Source organism: Poeciliopsis prolifica, unplaced genomic scaffold, assembly GCF_027474105.1.
Source record: "Poeciliopsis prolifica strain line A6 unplaced genomic scaffold, Auburn_PproV2 SCAFFOLD193, whole genome shotgun sequence".
NCBI classification, from domain to species: Eukaryota; Metazoa; Chordata; class Actinopteri; order Cyprinodontiformes; family Poeciliidae; genus Poeciliopsis; species Poeciliopsis prolifica.
The window spans coordinates 48,402-71,595 of record NW_026562568.1 but is presented as its reverse complement, the minus strand read 5'-3'; the positions used below and the strand labels follow the sequence as shown (position 1 = coordinate 71,595).

The 23,194-nt window shown below is 41.2% G+C and overlaps 2 pseudogenes; both read right to left on the bottom strand.

Moving 5' to 3' along the window:
• Nucleotides 1-7,491: 7,491 nt before the first annotated feature.
• On the bottom strand, nt 7,492-14,068 carry LOC129356781 (protein NLRC3-like; annotated as a pseudogene).
• A 2,573-nt stretch (nt 14,069-16,641) lies between these two features.
• LOC129356772 (aurora kinase A-B-like) lies at nt 16,642-19,520 on the bottom strand (annotated as a pseudogene).
• Nucleotides 19,521-23,194: the final 3,674 nt, after the last annotated feature.

The window sequence follows — 23,194 nt, the reverse complement described above, 5'->3', positions numbered from 1 at the left end:
TGCTTTCTGATTAGAAATTTATGTAAGTTCAGAGAATCACCATCTGCCCCAGCCTGGATCTTTATCTAAGTTTGTCTTAAAGGTTAGCCTGTGTACTATTGTGCTGATTTAAAATTCTATTTCAACATTATCTGGCTTGTACATTCTTCTATATTGCCTTTTAATGTAACCAAATGTCTGCTTTTCTCCCTATTTACTTTAAATTTTTACCATTCAGCTTTATTAAAACACCATCTGGTGATTATGACATCTTCATGCCTCTTTATATTATCATTAATTATTGTACTCACTGGAAAGTGATCACTCTATTGTAGATTCCCTGTTGACGTCCCATTCACATGAACCTACAAGACAGTTAGATACTAATGTAATATCAATTCAATCTGGAGAGACTCAGACACAGAAAGAAAGCGATTAGAAAAGTTTATTGACAGCATAAATTAAGTCTTTGGCGCTCGGGCCCCGGCTAAGGACATCGAGCTGATGCGATAAGCTCGGATGAGCATTCCCGATGCTGATAGGAATGTCATCCCCCCGGGACCCGATCCTGGTGGTGGAGGTCGGTGAATGAAGTATGCCTGGGAGTCTGGACGGTGGAGGTGGAGAAGGGGTGGTGGTGGGTTGAGCACAGCTGCGAAGTGGAAGACGCCTTGGATGGACGTCCTGTCAGCTGGGGCATGGTCGGTGATTGGCTGCGACGTGGCTGGTCCAGCCTGATTGGTCGGTGATTGGCTGCGACGTGGCTTGGTCCAGCGCTGATTGGTCGGTGATTGGCTGCGACGTGGCTTGGTCCAGCGCTGATTGGTCGGTGATTGGCTGCGACGTGGCTTGGTCCAGCGCTGATTGGTCGGTGATTGGCTGCGACGGGCTTGATCCAGCGCTGATTGGTCGTCAGTGATTAGCGGGATGCGCCGATTGAATGATGCAGGTGGAGCTAAAGAGTCTTCCAGTTTGAATTTGCGCCTAGGCTTCATGACATTGTACTTTTATGTATATTACTCTGGTACATTTTCAATTGTTAAGACAAACTAATGACCTTTCATCCATTATTTCTTCAATTATCTATTCAGGAAGAATTGTTCTTCCTGAATAGATAAATCTCTCTGTTCCATTTATTTAAATGAGTTTTACATATTTGAAGTTTCTCCCAAATATTCAGGTTTTCTAAATCAGATTTTTTTATTATTTGCACACCCAGATATCTGACATTGAATTTGACAGGAATATTAAAAAGCAGTAGTTATAGGACAGTCTTTTAGAGGCAAAATGTCACATTTGTTTAAATTTAAGACCTGAAGCCTTTGACAATGATTCAATCAATTTAATTGGGAATTTCATTGAGGTTATTCAAAAAGATGGTTGTGTCATCAGCCAGCTGACTAACAGAAAATGATTTCCTTCCACTGATAATTGACCAAATTGAGCATTTTTATCTGAAATGAAAGCATTTCTGCAGCAGCAATAAACAGCAGAGGAGATCAGAGAACCTTGTTTTATACCTCAGTTGATGCTGAATCTCTGAAGACTCACTGAACTGTTGGCATCTTTGTAGAATGTTTTCATTACATTAATGCATTTATTTCCAAACCCAAATAAACCTAAAGACTGGAACATAAACTCATGTTCTATCATATCAAAGGCTTTATAAAAGTCTACGAATAATACGAAGTGGTTTTAGTCGATTAAGTCCAAAATAAGGTGAATGTTATTAAGTATAGAGCCTTTTATAAATCCAGAGTGAGAGTCAGAAATAATCTGGGATAATCTGATTTAACCTGTTGACATAAATGTGTGTCAGAAGCTTGTAATCATTCTTTAATAATATTATTGATCTTAAATGATCAAGAAGAGTTGGATCTTTTCCAGGTTTGGGAAGGAGTGTGATGACACCTTGTTTCATAGATAAACAGTTCATAATCTGCAAAGTAATACGTTCTTTATCTCATTGGCAAAATTGAATAAATACATTTTATAATATAGGGCTGATTAAAAAATACTTTTTATAGTTTGAAAATGTACATTTTTCTAAACACAAGCCAGTTTCTCTCTAATACAGTCTGAGAGTAATTTAGAGAAACAATGAAAATATATTTTTATATATAGCGTTATCCTTCCTTAAAATAGTTTTATTGCTAAACTATATTAGGGATAAACTGGCTTGTTGTTATAAAATTTACATTTTCACAGCTCAATACTAAACTCCAGTTCTGACTCTTATGGAGAATGAAGAGTGCCAAATGACAGCAAATAACTTATAAAGTTATTTATTAATTATTTTAAAAAGAACAATGAAGCTTTCTGAAATACATTTTTAGTTATTTTTAATTAATTTATGCAAATATATGTGAACAGATCTGAATTAAAGATTCAGTTTGGATAAAATTTCAATGCAAATCATGAACTTTTTGTTGTTCTGATGTTTGTGAAAAAACTGAACTTCATTCCTGGTCAAGATCCAGATACTTTTTCTTTTTTCAAACAACATCAGACACTAAATGACAGACATGAGGAAATAAACAGGAGGAAAACCTTTGAGGTCAGAGGTCATCATGATCCAGTCTCTTTAGACTCAAACTGCTGCAGCTTCAACCTGTGAGGATCAGCAGGACACAGAGACGTTCTCTACTTTAGAGAAAAAATGGTTTATTCCACCTGCAGAGAGAAGAAGGAAGGAGAGCAGATCAGTGAGTGTTTCCAGTAGCAGTCAGTGACGCAGCACATCCAGTAGATGGTTTCCAGTCAGACTGATCTCAGAGCTGTGACCAAGATGAACCTGATCAGTTGTTTCCTGTTGAACTGAGAGAACAAGCAGGTCTGAGATCAGATCTTCTGCTGTTTGATGAATGAGGACCACTGTCTCTAGACATGTTGGACGCTGGAGTCCAGCTGGACGTCCGGAGACATGGACATGTAACCCACATAAAGTGGGGATAGCCTTTTGGGAAATAGAGATTGGGTAGGCGGGGTAGTCTGCCTGGCCAATGGGAAGTTTGATTCCCATGAATGTTTGGACCAATCAGAGAGCGGAATGCCACAGAGGCTCCACCTTCTTTCCCGTGTTGGCAGCATTGATTGTGAGCGGGAGATCTGACCTGATCAGACAGCTGAGCCAGAGTGAGAGTCTTTTGGTTTCTTTCTAATATCATTATTGACTTTGAAGGAATTTTTTTTTGTAAATAGTTATTGTTTAAATCCAACTTATAAGTTAGAAAGAGTGATAAGTTTCAGAAAACTGAACTTCAGTTTTTCTGCTGTTAGAACCACTAAGATCAGTTGGAACTGTTGCACTTTCTGGCAGTTGATTGGCAGTTGTTTTCAGTTCAACTGAAGGTAAAGCCTATAATAATGTATTTTATTTTACTTAATTCATTTTCTTTAAGTTAAAACTTAAAAAATATGCATTTTACACTGTCTAGTGCCCTCCGTGTCTGGAATGAGAGTCCCTGTCTAGTTGTTTTGAACGTGCCGCACTGAGATCGGTGAGCATATTTTGTACCTTTCATTTGGTTTTTGTTCTTTTATCTTGTTGTCAAATAATGATTTTTATTTGACCTACTTAGTTATTGAAACGTGAACCTTTGCTGAGTTTGTGTAAAATGTAATGTTTTATTATTGTTCTTGGAAAAGGATTTTTCAAACAGTTATGAAACATAATAAGCTAGAATGGTTTAATAATAATTCTATGTTTCTGCTGGTCTTGTCTGTTGACAGATCAGGTTTTTTTTTTTTGTTGTGTTGTTTTTGTTTTTTTTTTTGCTTTTTCTTCTCTTCTCCTGGATTGTTCCTGGAGTGGATTCCCCTACTGACTTTGATGGCGAGCCTTCCCACCTGGACTTAGAAAGATCTGGATTTCCTCCCATGTTGAGTGAGACCTGAACCAGGATTTAATTTGATTCATTTGTCATCTAAAAGAGATTAGAGCGCAAACTACCAGGGTGCACCCAATAGATTTAAATTTGATATTTAGCACTTGGCCAAGTATTGTTGTTTTTATTTCATGTATTTTATTGTGTGTAATTTTATTTTCTTAATTGTATGTCTTGTCCACTTGTGAGTTTATGATTCATGTTACTAAAGCTAATTGTTTTTAAATTCACTCAACTGTGTATGTGTGTCATTTAAACACCCATCGTGCTCCGACAGCCGAACCTATTGGCCCATCTACCTAAAACATATTGTACCCTTCTCAACTGTGTTACAGACACAGCAACAACACAGCAAGCTGCTGCTCCTCTGATTGGCTGATTGCTGTGTCCAATCAGGAAGCCTGAACCATTCTCCTCCCACTGAGAAGCTGCAGCTTTACTGGGAACACTGGATCTTTGCTTTGATGCTGACTGGGTTTAGTTCAATATGCTGACAGCAGCTGGACTCACTGCAAACATTTACTTACCATAAAGTCTCTACAAGATCCATCAGCTGCTGAACATCTGATTTCTCCAGGTTGTTTCCTGTCAGGTCCAGTTCTGTCAGACGGGTCGGGTTGGACTTCAGAGCTGAGGCCAAATAATCACAGTGATCTTTGACAAACTGCAGTCCTCCAACCTGAATAAAGAATAAAAGATGTGAACCAACAGGATGCAGGTTAACCAGTCCAACAGAACCAGTTAAAGATTCTCATGAATATTAATGCCAACAAGCTGCTGCTCCAATAAAGACCTGCTGACTTCAGAACCAGAACCAGAACCAGAACCTGGTACTGGGTCATGATGTGGAGGATTTTAGTCAATAAAATCATTCCAGGTTCTGATCAAAGTGTTGAAGCATCAATCATTGATTATTGATTTGTTCTTGTCAGATTCCAGGAATTCACTTTTCTAGACTGGATGATGACCTTGACCTGCTTGACCTGAGGGGGATTTCTACACACTGGGGTCCGAATGCTGTCCTGTTCTGACCTCAGATCAGCAGGTCCAACTCAGTTACACAGAGAAACTAAATTAAACTCTGGATCCAGGAACAAACTCAGAAAATATTGATTAGATCAGAAGAAATGAACTTTGATTGATGATCAATTATATAGAATTATTCACAGACATATCAATAACTATATCATTAAAATACCTCAATCTCTCCAGTCTGCAGCCTTCAGTCTGTAGAAAACCACAGAGATCCTTCAGTCCAGAACCTTCCAGGTCGGTTCTGCTCAGGTCCAGTTCTGTCAGACGGGTCGGGTTGGACTTAAGAGCTGAGAACAGAGACGTCCAGCTGGTCTCTGAGAAACTGCAGTCCCACAATCTGAATAAAGAATAAAAGATGTGAACCAACAGGATGCAGTTAAAACTGAAATATGAAGAAATAAATAATAAAAATGTATAAATTAATTTCCCTGAATGTAAAAGAAACATGATGAACTGATTCTAACATCTGATCCAGTCAAACTGGTTTAAAGAGTCCAAACCAGCAGAACCAGAACATTTGATCAACAAAGAAACTCAAAGTTTTCTATCAGTCTGGATGAGTTGAGCTATTTCTGCTGGTTCCTGATCATCAGACCCGACTTGGTAACTGGATCAGAACCAGTCAGGTTCTTCATTAATGGCCTTTGGGTTCCTATTAAAGCTGCTGAAAGCCAATGGAGGCCATTATTTCCTCAGGAGACGGTTCCTCTCTGACCCGGCCCAACAGAACCACAGCCTCAGGACAAAGCTGAGGAACCTGCTGCTGCTGCAAACCTCACTTTCATTCATTGCATCTAGATTTGCTTTTCTACAATCAGTGGTTTCTTAGACGTTCATTAATGAGGATTTGAACTCGTCAGTGTTTGTGGCTCTGGAGGATCAACATTTCATTCTGATGTAAAGAATCAGAAATAAAAGCATCTGAATCTTTACCAAACTGAAACATCTCCATCATTCATTCACAGCATTTCAATTATTTTACTCATTTTGTTCATCAAAAACATTTTAAAGAGAAAAAATGAAAAACAAAGTTCAATAATCTCAAAGTCTGAAATAAGAAAATAATTAATAAGGTCAAAAGTTTTAGAGATTTTATTCTGATGATTAAACAGGTTGTTTTAAAATAATATATATTAACATTAAATTGATTAACTATTGATTAAAGAGTCAATAAATGATTTTATTGTATAAATAGAAAACAAACCTCAGATTCTTCACTTTACTGACTGAATTCTCCAGGATCTCAACCAGATGATTCACATCAGATTCTCCAGCAATATATATTTCGATCTGATTTATTTCCAGTTCAGTCAGATCGGGGTTGGACTTCAGAGCCGAGGCCAAAACTTCACATTCAGCCTTTGGAGCAAACAGCCACCAAGTCTGTGATTAGAGAAGAAAAAATTCAGTTCTAATGAAATCAAGCTGGATCATAAACAGACTAAAATATGATAACAGTGATGTCATCATCTGATCATCATCTGATCATCATCTGATCAATATCTACTGAGTTTGACCCCACAGAGAATCTGTGCAGTTCCTGGTTAAAGTCCAGGTTCTGCTTCTGGTCCAGGTTCTGGTTCTGGTCCAGGTTCTGGTTCTGGTTCTGGTCCAGGTTCTGGTTCTGGTTATGGTCCAGGTTCTGGTTCTGGTTCTGGTCCAGGTTCTGGTTCTGGTTCTGGTCCAGGCTTCATGTCCTCAGACCTTCAGCTGCAGTCAGATGTTGAAGATCTTCTATCATCAGTGAAGGAAAGTTCAGTTTCTCTGCAGCAGCTGATGAAGAGGCTGACTGAGCTGAATGAAGGAAACGACTGGAGATGATGGAGAGGAGGAGGAACTGCTCACAGCTCTGACTTGGACTAGACCGTTTAGACCAAGCAGGAAGTGAGTTCTAAATGAAGTGAGCAGAACAGGAAGTCCAGCTGCTCTGGACCTCTGGCATCTCTGGGTTTGTTGAGCCAATATCTGCTGCATCATCATGAATAATAGTAATATATTGTATAGAAACATGTTTCCCAGCAGCAGGTTATTAAATGCTGCCACAGAGGAAACTGGGAGCAGAACAAACACATGATGCTCCAGTTCTGTCTCCGTCCATCTGCTGGATTTGATGCTTTAACAAAGTAGAAAGTGGACAGTCGTCAACCTGCTGCAGCTAAAAGCTTCACGTTGTTCTGGTCGTCCTGCAGAGCAGCAGCAGAACCGGTCCTGCTGCTCCTTTGGGTCAGAACCGTCCTCTCAGACTGTGGATCTGAGAGGAACTGGGACAAACTGGTTGGAAGACGGACACATGTCTCTGCAGTGGTCTGTCCATTGTCTCAGAGGAACAAAGGTTTGGATGTCAGGAGAAATTGTTGCTAAACTCCTAAAGAGCTGAAGAGCAAAACCCCTGGAGGAGACGGAGCGTTTGGGTCCAGCAGCATTTCATGGCGAAGCAGTGAAAGTTCTCCAGTCACTAGAAGAGGCTGGATGTCTCCAGAGTTGAAGCTCATGTCTCTGCAGGTCTTCATGGAGGACAGCTAACAGCTTCAACAAAGGCTGCAGATGAAGAGTTGATGAGGAAAATGGTTCCAGCTCTGGAAGCAGATTCTCAGAGCTTTGGGAGGATCTGACAGAAACTAGAACTTTTCTGGAACCAGACGACAAAAACCACATTTTGGTCTCATTTACAAACTCAGAGGAAACTAGAGGGAGGAGGAAGAGGATGATGAAGATCAACACTGTTCACATAGTTTATAATTAATGCAATGATTTATTTCAATGGTCAACATTTTTATTAAACCCAACAATAATTTAATAAAAACATTCAAAGATCCTAAAATCTGACTGATGGAGCAGCGGCTCAATGAGTGAAGAGTTTAAAGTTTAAAAGTTTCTCTGGCTGATTGGATCTTAGAGAAAATAGATTTTCTAGAGTTCAGGGTTTTCTATTCATTTCATCCTGAAAACTGATAAAAAGTGAAATATTTTTAAAATGATCAAAATGTGTAAAACCAGAAGCTGCATCTGTCCTGATGAGCTGAATGTTTAGATGTTTGATTGGCTGAAATAATCCAGAGGATGAAGGAAGTAGATAAAGAGCAAAACCATCCAGAATCAACTTGAAGACAGAAGAAGAAACAGGAGGACAATAGAGCTGAATCAGCATCACACAATGAAAACATCTGGACTCACCGAGCCTTTCTGCAGTTTCTCACAGCTGGAACCAGTCTCAGTCGTCCTTTATCTGAGGTTTTGTACTTCTTCAGGTCCAACTCATCCAGAACCTCTGACATCTGCAGCATGAAGGCCAGAGCTGAACAGTCAGACTCTGAGAGCTCCTTCCCTGAATCCAGCAGCCGTTGGATCTCCTGATAAAATGAGCGTCGTTCATCTCCACCAGACAGTAGAAGATGTTGATGCTTCTGTCAGGAGAGATTCTATCAGTGTTCATCTCCTTCAGGTTGGTGATGATTCTCTGGATGGTTTCTGGACTGGTCTCTGTCTGACCCAGCAGATCTTCTAAGACTCTCTGGTTGGACTCCACAGTGAGACCATGAAGGAAGCGGACAAACAGGTCCAGGTGGCCATTTTTACTGCGGAGGGATTTCTCCATGACTTTCTTCATGAACTCATCTAGAGATATTTCTCTGTATTCGTCTCCCAGGAACGTCTTGATCTCCTCTGACTTCCTGCTGGTGAAGCAGTGGAGCATGTAGACTGCAGCCAGAAACTCCTGGATGCTCAGATGAACAAAGGAGTAGACGGAGACGTCGCGTGTCCCTCTCTCTCTTTTAAACATCTCAGTGAAAACTCCTGAGAACAACGCAGCATCTTGGATGTTGATGCCGCACCGTTTGAGCTCTTTGTCATAGAAGATCAGGTTTCCCTTCAGCAGCTGATCAAAAGCCAGTTTTCCTAGAGACTCAATCAGCTTCCTGTTCTCTGGACTCCAGATAGATTTGCTCTTTTTTCCTCCATCATATTTTTCCTCCTTGATGTTGAGTTGAACCTTCAGGAACTCTATGTACATCTCAGTCAGAGTGTTGGGTAGTTTCTCTCTCTCTCTGGTCTTCATCACATCCTCCAGAACGTTAGCAGTGATCCAGCAGAAGACGGGGATGTGACACATGTGGAGACTTTTGGATTTCTGGATGTGGGAGATGATCCTGCTGGCCTTCTCTTCATCATCTCTGAATCTCTTCCTGAAGTATTCCTCCTTCTGGGAGTCAGTGAAACCCTCTGACCTCTGTCACCATGTCAACACACTGAGCAGGGATCTGATTGGCTGCTGCAGGTCGTGTGGTTATCCAGAGGAGAGCAGAGGGAAGCAGTTCCTTCCTGATGAGGTTTGTCAGCAGAACATCCACTGAGCTGGACTCTGTAACATCAGTCAGGATCAGATTGTTGGTGAAATCCAGACTAAATCGACTTTCATCCAGACCATCAAAGATGAACAGAACCTGGAACAATTCAAAGTTTCTGATTCCTTTGGTTTTAGAAAATAATTTATGAATCAGTTCTAATAAGCTGAACTTTTCTTCTCTCAGTAAATTCAGTTCTTTGAAGGTGAATGGAAATATAAAATCAATGTTCTGGTTGGTTTTGCCTTCAGCCCAGTCCAGAGTGAACTTCTGTGTTAACAGTGTTTTCCCAATGCCAGCCACCCATGGTCATCACTGTTCTGATTGGTTGATCTCCTCAGGTGGGACTTTAAAGATGTCTTCTCTTCTGACTGTTTCTTGTTTCCTGGATGCTGTTTCAATCTGTCTGACCTCATGTTCCTGGTTGACCTCTCTAGTTGACCCCTCTGTGATGTAGAGCTCAGTGTCAATCTGGTTCAGATCGGTTTTATTTCCAAGTTCATCGAAGCCTTCAGAGAGACTTTGGAACATCGTCTTCAGAGACTCTTTAAGGTCAGGCTGATACAGACCAACAATATCTGGAAAAAGAAAGAAAATAATAAATAAAAACAATTACTGGACGAATAAGTGGCTAGTTTGGTTCTTCTTCATAAACTTTGATGAAGAAAACATAATTCAATAATTAGATTAAACTCAATGAACGTTACTCCAATCTCAGGGCCGGCCCAAGCATAAGCAGCTGCTTAGGTTTCACTCATGTTACCTTGTATGTTATTGCTGTGAGAAACAGTAACGGCTCAGTTTGTAGCTGAGGTCATTCATTTCCAGTTTTCCCCTAGAAATCCTGCTCAGCCTGACGATCAGGGCGCCGAGGCGTCCACCATGTTTTCATATATAAAGATGTTAAGTTGACAGGAAATGTAAAAATATCACTGAATAATTAAATGTTACAGACTCCTCGGGTTGCCCCCTTATTGTGGTGGAGGGGTTTGAGTGTCCCAATGAACCTAAGAGCTATGCTGTCAGGGGCTTCATGCCCCTGGTAGGGTCACCCAAGGCAGACAGGTCTTAGGGGAGGGACCAGACAAAGCGCAGCCCGAAGACCCCTATGATGCACACAAACTTTGGACCTAGTGTTCCCTCGCCCAGACGCGGGTCACCGGGGCTCCACTCTGGATTGGATCATCTGATTGGAAAAATCCAACATTTACGCCACTGACCTTTGACCTGCAGATGAACTCGTTTCATCATCAGGGTGACTCGTTTCCTGACTCTGCAGGTGTAGATCCCGCTGTCTGCCACTGAGGGGCGGTCCAGAGTCAGACTGAGGTCTTTAGTCTTCAGTGGGTCGTCACCCATCCTGGTTCTGCTGGTCAGGTTTGTTCTTCAGGACCATTAGAACCGCTCGGATACACATGGACCGTCTTGTTCTCTCCGTTCCTCCACTCCACTCTGGCGCCTCCTGGCAGGTAAATGTTGGTTCTGCAGGGCAGCACGACAGATTTAACCCCTGAATCCACCTGCACCTGTGGAGCTGAGAGACACAGAGGACAAGATGAGAGAGAGACAGAGAGAGAGAGAAAGAGAGAGAGAGAGAGACCCTTCCTTCCTTCCTCCCTTGTAGTTTCTATCTTGGCCACTAGGGGCCGCAGCCATTTAGTGAGTGATGTTTAGTTCAGGAATCAGTGCAGATCAGTTGAAGTTGAGTTTGTTGGTAGTTTATGTGTAATTATGACCATCAGTCTATTTGTGTTTCAGAGAATAATGTTTGTATTTTATAACTTTAGACCAGTCGGGCCCCAAGTGGGTCCTGGAGGGCCGGTTGCATCCTGCAGGTTTTATTCTCTCCTGGTACCAACAACCTGTTCAGCAGGTCAATGTTCTCCTAATGAGCCTCATTGGATCCAGTTGGATTAAACCTGAGACTGAAACATGCAGGTTTGGGCCCTCAGGGGCCACTTTGGGCCCCACTGCTTTAGACATTTTCTGTTTGCTCATTTTGCCCAGAAGAAGCTGAGTTTTACTTTAAAGTGGTGAATTCTGTTGTGTTTAGTTTCTCTCTTTTACTTTATTTAACTTTATCAGTAACTAATGAAACATCCAAACTCCGCCCACTTCCACAGTCCTTCACTGACAGGAAGAGACTTTAAACTGCTGCTAGTTTATAAATCACTGAACGATTAAATCTGCAGCTGCTGCATCAACCTGCTGGTTCTGGTTCTGCTCTGCATCCAGAACCAGAACCATGGAGAAGCAGCTTTCAGCTTCTATGCACCATAAATCTGGAACAAACTTCCAGAAAAGTGAAAAACAGCAGAAACACTGAGATCCTCTAACACAATGGTTCTGAAATGGGGGTACACATACCCCCAGGGGTACGCGAACCCTGGGGGTATGTGGAGGTACTGCAGGGGGTACGTGAAGCTTTTCAAATATCTTAAAAAATCAGTCGGCTTCCTCATAATAAGTCTTGGGAAAAATTATTTTGTAAAAAGTGTGATAAATATAAATGTGTGTTCATGCACTGAATTTTATATTCAGTATTTATTTCAATATCCTTAAAATAAAACGGACCCAGCGCACTGTTACCATTACTACACTGTAACTATGGAGACTGGCTAAAGCCTAGCAGCAATGTTGATGAAAGTTCAGATAAAGTGAAAAAGAAGGCAAAACCCGAGCCGAATAAGTACAGAACATACATGGAAAAGTATGTTTTAATGGGATTTACGTCCACAATCTCTGACCCTCCAGGCACTGTGGGTTTTTTTACGGGGAGAAATTAGCCAACGCTAGCATGCAGCCGGCTAGCATGCAGCCGGCTAGCACCTTTCTGTACATATAAATCTGGAACAAACTTCCAGAAAACTGAAAAACAGCAGAAACACTGAGATCCTCTAACAGACTGTAGAGAAGCAGCAGCTGCTGGTTCTGGTTCTGTTCATGTTTCTGATGCTGCATTTGATCTGAACATGAATGAACACAAAGATCTGAACTGATGACAGGACAAACTGTTGACCTCTGACCCCTAGGACAGGTCACATGATCTCTCTCACATTCTGGTCAGAAACATTCAGACTCACCTGGCAGGAAAAAATCTTTAAAATGATATAAAAATCCTGCGAGACGATGAGAACCAGAACCAGCAGAACCAGCAGAGCTGTGGCCCAGGGAAAGGGTTCTGTGGAAAACAGAGAAAGATTGACCTCACTCTGACCTTTGACCTTTACCAGCAGCTCTGACCTGATGCTCTGACCTTTCTGTACATATTTCAGAACCAGCGTGTGTCTCAGGACGTCCTGGTCTCTGTAGACGGTGCAGACGTAGCGTCCAGCGTCTCTGTGTGTGGGATTCCTCAGGGTCAGGCCGACGTCTCCGGTCCTCAGGAAATCTTGGTCCATCTCTGTTCGGGTCGCGGTAAAAATCCGTCCTGGTTTCTCTGGTTGCTGCTTGAGTGAACCATCATAAATTCTGGTTCTGAGCGGGTCCACTCCACTACTGTGTCCTCAGGAAGGCGGGACGATGTTGTGCAGGGCAGGACGACAGAATCTGACCCCTCAGTGACCTCGACCTCCTGCTGATCAGCTGAGAGGAAAAAAGAAGAAAATTATCAGAACAGTTTGGATCATTTTCTGCTTTCATGTCAGATTTAGTCTCATCACTGTCTCCATGGTTACAGACACTATGATCAATTATTCATTTTCTCATTTGAACAAATCATTCATTCATAGAACTTTAACATAGGTTGTGCTGCTTGTTTATCTGACCTTGACCTTCAGGTGAATCTGTTTCAGGTTCAGTTCTTCTCTTCCATTAGAGATGCTGCAGCTGTAGTTTCCTCCATCAATCTGCTCAGGTTTCCTCAGAGTCAGCTGAAGTTTCCAGTGTCCAGAGCGTCAGGATTCATGGAGGTCCGGTTCCTGAAACGCTGGTTCTGGTTCTGAAGATCGTCGCCGTTTTTCTCTGCAGGTGGACGGAGTTCGGACTGAGGTCACTGCGAGTCCAGATGAGTGACGGGTCTACAGGACTATCAGTGTAGATGCAGGGCAGCAGGACAGACTCCGCCCCTCATTGACCTCCACCACTCCTCCCAGTGCATGCTGGGAAACTGAGGACACAAGATGAGGTTTGGTGTAGAAATAATGATCAGTTCTTCACTAGAGATGAAAGATTTCAGTCTGTCTGCTAAACGGCTCAGTGATCCTGAACTCTGATCTGTTATGTAACATTAACTCACATTGAGCAAAAAGTCAGAAAACTGATAAAGTGCATTAAAATAAATACATTTAAAACTGAAAGATGGAAACAGATGAAACTGAAAAAGCATGAATGTTTTCAGAGTTTCTGTTTATTAGCAGAAATCCTGCTGTCAGTTTTCAGCTTGTTTTATCTATTTGATGAGAAAGATTTTTGTTTTAGTATCTTGTGATTGTTGGGCAGATTTTATTTCTGTGACTTTATAAAAAAAATAAAATTCTTCTGACTTTATTTTTCTGGGTTTCTGGTTCTGATTCTTTCTAGTTACAGAGTTTAAACCTTCCAGTAACTTTCAGTCACTTTCTGCTGTGAAACTGAAGCGTTTTGTTGATCAAACAACAATTTGGACATTTCTAAAGAATCGCTGTTTGATCCAAAAACTCATCATTTCATTCTGAATATCATCCACAGATCAACCAGTAAACCAGAGAAGAACCGGACCCACCAGAACCTGGTTCTCCTTTAATGGTCAGACCAGCATCATGCATCAGCGGCAGAACATTATGACCACCAACCTGAGACTGAGGTGAATTCAGGAGAAATAAAGTACAACCAGCAGGCGGCCATCTTGATTCAAATGAACATGAATGTGAAAAAACTGAAGGCAGGAAGGAAACGCAGAACCTTCAACATCTGCAAACATTCATCACTGTTTCTGAGGTCAATGTTTCTGGGAGCTAATGTCCAGATTACTGGTCTGAATGGGTCTCAGTGGTTCTGAAGCTCACAGAACTACAACCTGATAGAAAAATCAGAACCAGATCAGCTGCTGAACCCAAAAGAGAAATTGGATCCAGACAGAAAACGGCAAAGTGGAGCCACTGGTTGGATGGAAGAGACCAGAATCCAACCAGCAACAATAAAACTAGTGAGATCTACTGGGAGGACTGGTGAGAGACGAGTCACTGGAACCAGAACCTGAGGTTCTGATCCAGAACCATCAACCAGCTGAGGTCACCAGGGGTCATTTAGAGAGAAGAACGGACCAGAACCCAGAAGCTCTGAGGCTGATCAGCAGCTTGCAGAGACTGGAGAGGATGAGGAGCAGAGAGGAAGATGATCTTACCTAGCAGGAGGATCATCATCATCATCATCATCATCATCATCATCATCTTCCTCTCAGAACAGAGAGTCGTCCATCGGATCCCAGCAGCAGATCACCTCTGACTCCAGATCACCGTTCTACTGGAACCAGCAGAGACACGCAGGAAGAAACTCCACTGCTGATTGGCTGATTCAGACGCTGCTGAACCGGTTCTGATCCAGTTCTGAGGAAAGGCGGGACCTTCAGTTTCCTCATTCAGCCATGGAGCTGTGAGGAGGTTAAAGGTCAGGACCTTCAGTTTCCTCATAGTTTTTTGGAGTTTCATCATTTCTGTCTCTGTGATCCTCCAGGTCCGTTTACCGGTTTCAGGACCGACCAGAACCCTGAGAAATAATGAGATTTGGTTTTATAAAACAGATTTTAATGCTGAAAATGATCAGGTGTTACAAGCCATAATGTGATCCAAACGGATCAGAACCAGAGTTACATTCAGCCTGGGAAACATTTAGCAAACCTGATGGATGAAACCGAGTCCATCTGCCTTCAGCTCCTCTATTGGCCAATAAAGCTTCAGAACCAACATCACTGGGTCAGACGTAGTGAGGCGTTTACGTCTCGGTTCTTTACAGGCCACAGAACAAAACTAACTTTATCCCAGTCGTGTTACTAACTCACCTGATCCTCCTTCACTACTGAACATAAACTTCTTTAATCTTTGTCTCTTTTAGCCTGGAGGCTTTAAGTTGTTCAAAAGTTTGTCTCAAACGTTTCCAACGAAAGTTAAAAACCTGCAGAGTTACAAACAGGTTTTAAGTTGCTGCAGCCGTTCACTGGAAGATGTTTATGAGTTTCTGTCTCTGCTGTGCAGGAATGTTTCCTCCTTCCTCAGTTTGGGTCGAGGTTCATCTGTCACACAGACAGCCTCACTTTTAACTCTACAATATTTTAATTTAATGTCTTTGCTGCATTTTCTAACAAACTGCTTCTGATAAGCTTAAAATGTGACATTTTAGAGATTGATTTGCTCTCTGTTGGTGCCTGGTTCTGGTTCTGGTATTGATCAGGACAGATTGATGGTTTTCCAGCCTGTCAACCAGTTTGAACATTTATTTATAACCTGAGAAATAAACAGAGGAAACAGTTTCATTAGTGCAGATTAGTAGAAGATTAAAGGTAAAATAATAATGAACAACATCTAAAAATGAAACATTACTGTGTAAAAGTTTTAAAGCCGTCAGTTTGATTCAATCTTGGTGTAAAAACGTCTTTGACTGTGATCAGCTTTACAGGAACATTATTATCTCCTCTGCATCTCCACTGTATTGATCCAGATATTAATCAATGATCTGCAGAAAAAGACCCAGAAAGGAGGAAATGTTTTTATCATCCAGTAACTTGTGGATGTTTGTTGTTAAAGTTTCAGTCAGTCGGATCCATCCAGTCGTCTTCACTACATGACCGACTTCAGTTCCTGATCCTGTTTAAAATAGTTTTTGTTTACTTTTCTAAATAAAAAAACAAACATTTCAGAATAACTCAAGAACCCTGGCCTTCTTCTTCTTCTTTTCTATTATGGCGGATCGCAAGCAACTTTAAGGTGCATACCGCCACCTACTGTACACGAGTGTGTAGCAACAGTATTTTACATCAGTTACATATTTTGAAGATAAATAAATAGTGCTTTCTTTAATGCAAATATCCATTATATTTCCATCATTCCCCAGTATTCCTTTCAAACTCCATTCTTGATCTGTCCTTCCAACTATTCTTCTCAATTTCTCCCTTTCACATTCATGTTTTACAGTTCATTAATACATGTTCTATGTTTACATTCTCTCCACATTCTTCACACATATCATTGTTTTTCTTCCCTATTATAAAGTATCATTTCAATATTATCATTTCTACATACTATATAGTATGTCGTCCGAAATATTGAAAAAATGACATACTATATAGTATGTTGTCGAAAAAATGAAGAAAAAACGACATACCATTGCAGCAGCTTCCTCAAGTTGCTCATTTGACCTATTGCCACCTCCTTCATTAGCCAGTTGTGGCTCTTGCTTCATTAAGAAGCATGTTTATTTGAGCTTCAGCTCTGAATGCGTCCAACGGCTCGCCAGAATGTGCGAGCCGAGCACATGACCAGGTAAGGCTGTTCTGTTATGGTCTCCGGCTGTTTCCCCGTCTGAAAGTCCGTCTCTCTGGTTCCGTAGAGGACGTGAACATTGGTCTTTTTGTTTTCCCGCGGCTGCGTCTCATCTAGAAGGACACAGAGGGAAGAAAATCTCAAACTGACAACGACTTACCAGTTAGTTTTCATGGAAAACCTGCAGAGATAATTGACTTTCCCTGCAAAAATGTTGGGCCTTCCTGTTCTTATCGGCTCCATTTCGGCCACTGGACTCAAACAAAACCCCTCGGACGTTTCAGCTTGACAAATAAACACATTTTGTTCAGCATAAAGAAAAGGATCAAATCTTACAAGTCATGCAGAGTGACATAAAAATGGAGCAGGACGTCTTCCTGGAAGCAGACTAAAAGGAACAACATAAAATCATATATCCATAATACTTCAATGTTTCAATGTGACTGCTGCTTTACCATTTTAATACTCTTTTGAAAAATAAATCTAAAAGTTCAGAACACATGTTTCAGTTCAGAAATGGGGATAATCTCCCTTCAATTTCTGCTGGATTAAAAACATCTCCACCAAAAAATCTACAGCAAATTTGTCTCTCTTTCCTCTCGTGTGTAAATATGTTTACAGAAACAGAATTCAAACCCCCCAAAAAATTCAAAACATGAAAGGATGACTTTTATTAACATACTTCCTCTTGGCTGTCATGTACTTTTAAAATATTGATAACTGTCCTTCCAAATCAGTGGATCCTGGACACGGAAGATGGAGCCGGTGCTGGGAAAGACGTACTCAGAAATGACTCACAAGTCGTGGGCGTCTTGGTGGAGCGTTTGAGGACCCAGGGATGGGAGACGACGCCTTCAATGGGCAACCTGTGCATGGGGTTGGGCTGCAGCAGCTTGGCCAGCAAGTCTTTAGCTCCGGCACTAATGGAAGCATGTGGAGGGGAACTGTACTCCACCTACACCAATAATAAATATTAACAACATGTTAGCTGGTCCGTCTGCCTAAAAGATTTTTATTTTGGATCTCTGTGCTCCAAAAAGCTCAAATATTTGGATAAAACTCCTGTGAAAATTAGGAATTGAATTATTGCATTCATCAGCATTCTTACCTTAGAAATCCTACGGTAGGTTCATCGTGACTTTTGTTTCAAATGGACGTTTTCCAACAAGACACTCATAGCAAGGACCCCAGACTCCACAGGTCCACCTTCTCATCCTGAGTTTGGTCATCCAGCGATCCACACAGGGTGGACCTCCTGCATGGACAGAACAACACAATGTCAGAGCTGAAATGACTACAGAGCATGCTAACATGTCAGCATGCACATACCTTAAAGATGGAATGTGAACAGAAGAACCAAAGTCAGCGATCTTCAGCTCCCCGTTTCCTCCCAGCAACAGGTTCTCTGGTTTGATGTCTCTGTAGTGGAGCGCATCTGCCAGCTCCATGATGCACTAAAAACAAAAGCAAAACAGAAAGTAGCTCATCTGTGAGCTTTAACTAGACCAGAGGCCAGTTATGTTTAAAATGCTTTGTTATTTAATTTGCGTTTTACTTAGAATTACTAATCGGACTTTCTGAACCGTTTCAAATGTTTGTCGCCGTTTATCGACATGTTGAACTGAGTTGGTCAACTTGTTGCTTTCATCTGTTTCTTTATTATTTATTAAACTACTGGAGCTTCTGGTGGATTCAGCTGCACTGATGCTGCTCATCAGCTACATTTATAATCCACAACTTTTACACCAGTTTTCAAATCAAAACCGTTTTAAATGAATTCAGATGGTCAATACGAAACATCGGATCGCTGCATCCAGACGTTAAACTGTCTAAAATGGCCGTCGCTTCTACGTTACATATATAAATATTATATTCCTGTCTGTAAAGAGACTCTGTGTCTGTTACGAATTTCTCCTTTTGAGCTGAATGGTTGCAACATTTCTCCTGCATGTTTGCACGTCTGCATCGCATTTGATTGGATGCAGGAATGTTCTGCTGCGTTTCGGGTCCAGAGAGTCGTTTGGACCGGACCTTAGAACCGACCTGTTTCTGTAGATCTGGGTCGGAGTGGAACCGTCAGGAGCCAGGCTGATCTCCACGTCTCCTCTGCCCGGAGAAAAACAAGAAAAGGCGACTCAGATTCACATTCAAACCTCATGAACTGAAACTACTTTCCACAAATGTTCACACAAAGTGTCGCAGCTTTCAGCTCAGGAATATCTGAGGAATCTTAACTAAACTGAAATATTTCCTGGTTCAGGATTTCTCTTCTGCACGTCACAATTACACCCAGTGAAAACCTTTTCCAGTGAAAACCTTTTCCAGTGAAAACCTTTTCCAGTTAAAAACCTTTTCCAGTGAAAACCTTTTCCAGTGAACTGACACATCAACACCAGCAGCAGGTTTTCGTTTCTCTCACTCTGCCAGTTACTGATTTAGGACTTTTCTTCAACATCCTGGAAACAGAACTGCAGTGAAGAACAGAAACAAATGATTCATCAGAGCAGTAGATGGCTGTTCAAGAAGTCCAAATGGAAACCTGGACCTGGTCGTCCGCTTCCTGCTGGGTCTGTCGCTGCAGACCAATCAGAGACTCGTACACACAGACAGGAAGCAGCTCAGACCAATGAGGAGACAGTTCAGTACATAAAGAAGAACATCAGCGACAATCTGCCTGTAGAGAAGATCATCAACCTTTTCCACTGTCTGAATGAACTGAACCATCGTTCTCTAGTGGAGGAGATCCAACAGTCTCTGAGTTCAGGACGTCTGTCCTCTGGTAAACTGTCTCCTGCTCGGTGGTCGGCTCTGGTCTTCATCTTACCGTCATCAGAAAAAGATCTGGATGAGTTTGATCTGGAAAAGGATTCTCCTTCAGAGGAGACTCTTCTCAGACTGAGAGGTCAAAGCTGCTAACAAAGTCATACAAGTACAAACAGAGCCAGATACATCTGGTTCATCAGGCTCAGCTTGCTTTATTTGTTCAATCATTTGTTTTTGGGGCGATTTCAGTTCTTAGATTCTTTATACTTTAGTTTTGAAGTCGTTCTTTAAACTTGAACATGTGAGTATTTGAGGCTGGAAGCTCTCAGCCCTGAACTCCATCACCTTACAGAGCTACAACCATCTGGGAGGCGGGAATGAAGACGCTCTCCTTTGGGAGAGACGGTGAAAATGGCAGACTGGAAACTGAAAAATTATTTAAATATAGTTATTCAAAGAGAAACTCTGAGCTTTAAGTCCAACAGACCTAAAGCTGTTGGCCTGAACAGCAAAGTGCCAAAGTTTGAACCGATTCTGTTTTTACTGGATGCTGCAGCAAGTATGAAGTCAATCGACATCCTGAGGAGTTGAGGACACATGAAATCACTTCCTGTCTCCTCCGGTGGGTTTCAGGTGAGGTACCGCTCACCTGAACAGCGCCCTCTGCTGCACTGGTGCTGCTTCTCTTCTGGCTGTTGCATCCAGTGGAGACCACAGCTCACCTGGAAAGAGATGAACAAGTCATTATTGATAATTATATATGGCAGATGAAATGCAGCAATACTGTGAAAAGTTTATTACTAAATAACTAAAAACTCTCCAGAGTTTCTCCTCCTGCATCTTATGAATCGTAGCTTCAGAACCTTGAGCTGCTTTTAGCCTCTATTTAGCTCAGAGTTTTGAGCCGAGGCTCCAGAAATCAGGTCATTGTCGTGTTACTTCATGTCTCTGTTAGGAAGGACTCAGTTTTTCTAAAACTTGTGAATTCCAGCGTGTAAATGAGTCTTTGTCTGTGAAATGTTTGCTACCTTCAGGGTGAGTCCTTTGCAGCAGCCATCTTGGGATTCTGCTAAAGAAGAGGCCCGCCTCAAACACAGCTCTTTAATAGAACCGCTGCACTTTGATTGGCCGGGCAAATTGAGAGGCGGGGCTTCACTGGTTAATTGATGGACTGCTGGATGTAAGGGCGGCCATTTTGAAAGCTGCTTTGGTGCAAATGACTCAATAAATAAACTTTGTTGGCAGAACAGCAAAAGTTTGACTGGATTCTTCTTTCCACACCTTTTAGTATAAAAGTCACATTCTTTATAAATTATCACAAACTCTTGTCTCATAATTCAAACTGTTGACCTTTGTTATTCCAACTGTAATTTTCTGTTTTATCTCCAGAGAATCTCTAAAAATTGAGACTTTAGAGAGAATCTAAAATCTCTCTAATTCTATATTAGAGAGATTTAATCTTTAATTTTTAGATTAAATCTAAAAAACATCGACATGACGGCACCAGTCCAGTTCTGGTTCTGCCCTCTGACCTCTTGGCCTCAACCGGCCTGCACAGGTAGAGATAGGCCAGGTTCTGGAGCCACAGTGATGCTGATCGGTGATACGAACTGGATTCTGATCCGAATCCTGAGACGGATTCAAGCTGCAGCTTCAACATCAGAACCAGATGAAGTTTCTTCTTCACTAAAGAACATTTCAGATTGAGTCTCTGAATGAAGGAACTGATTTCATGAACACAAGAGAGTCAGAGGAAACCGGGTCAGAGAGAACCGGGTCAGAGAGGGAACCGGGTCAGAGATCGGCTTTTAATATTATTAAAATACTTTTATGAATTGATAATTATTTCAGTTTGAGGTGAGTAAAATTTAATTTGCTGCTTTTGAATAACAGTTTATTGTTTCAAAGAGAAAAACAACAGAAGTAAAATGTATTATTTCAAATGAAAGCTAACAAAGGAACTCGTTTCTATGGCTCTTAATGTGAAAGTACTCACCGGAAGTGAATGTAGTTTGTAAACGCTCTAACTTTATCAAGTAGGTGTAATTATCATCTGTGTCCACTAGAGGGCAGAAACCGCCCTGCTCTGATATTAATAGTTCAGTTCGCGGCTCTGCAGCTAAAATATCAACATTATTCTGACTGTTTGCAGGATAATTTAACTTTTCATAAATATTTTCCTACCTTCAGACCGAAGCTCAGCATCTTATCGCCTAAACCAGAGTTTGTTTCAGCTCTGTTTGAGCTGAAGCTCCAGTTTTAAGAACCACAGCTCCTCTGAAGCCGCTGCTAGTCTGTTAGCATCGTTAGCTCCGCTCAGAGTCTCTGCGGGATGTTTTCAACTCTGTGGAGATGCTTCTAGTTCACACTGACAGATAAAACACTGATTTCCAGAAACCAGCTGCAGCTCTTCAAACTCACCTCTATATTCAGAGCGGGGTATTTACGCCCTCTGGTGCCCATAGTGGGAACTACAGCCCTGATAATGCATTATTTATGTTTAATATCCATTAATGTGGAGTTTAGAGAAAAACTAAAAGACATCCTGAGTCATTATCACAGATTTCTGACTCGTATATTATTCAGACATATTTTGATTCACTGTTTGGAGTTAACTTTGATCTGACGTTATAAAATTTTACATTAAAACAAACATCCGGTTTAACAATTTATACGAATAATGTCTGTAGTTATGACAGTTCACCACCAGAGGGCAGTAAGAACTCAATCAACCATCATAAAATTAATACTTTAACCTTTTCACTAGTTTCTAATAACAGCTATATTAACTTAATCCTGTGAATGATAATTTATATATTTCATACATGTATGTTATTAGAGATGGAGATTAATTATTAGAATAATTTAGACACAAAGTGAACAACTACTTATAAAGTAATATTTTATTTTACAATAGATGGAAATTTAGTTTGAAAAAATCCTACATTTTATTGTGTAACAATCCCAGAAATATTAACTGTTGTTAATTTTGAGAATGAAAGTATGAAAAAGCTTCAAATATCAAGAAAAAACAACCAGCTGACATAAGAATAACTGTTCTTTATTATTTTAAAAACTGTTTAAAATGATAAAATAAAGCTGCTGTATTAAACTCTTTACAAGACGTTTTATTTCTAATTAAACTGAATAAAATCCTGCAGTGACTCTTATTTAACAACAGTAATGTAAGCTGACTTGATCTGACTTTATAACAGTGAAAATTAAAACAAAGAGAAACATCTGGTTGAACAATTTCTATTGATGATGTAAATAATGAATAAATCCAGAACGACGGCAGGATGACCGATGGAGAATGTCCTGATATGTGAGGAAAATTAACTGTTTCATCTCATGTACATATTAACTTTTATCCAAGCATCATCAGAGGTGGAGTCGCTCGTCCCGTCTGTCTCAGCGCTGAATTTTCCTGCGTACCTGAACACATCTTCAGTAAAACCAGCCTCACTGAAGCCAATAGACCAGAGCTACGTTGCAGGAAAACTCTGAAGCTTCTTGCTGGTTTTAGCCTCTAAACTGAGACGCGCTCTCATGAGAAGTGAAATGTTGCACTAGGTGCAGGAGATGACCTTTAACCCCTGGTCCCAGGTTTTAGGCGGTGTTGAGGTGAAGAGCGAGGCTCCTGATCTGCTGTGAGTGACGTGACGCTCGGTGGAAGTTCTGCATCCTGTTGCAGCTTCATGTTGGAGACGTGAGGTTTTGCTTCTCCTGTCAG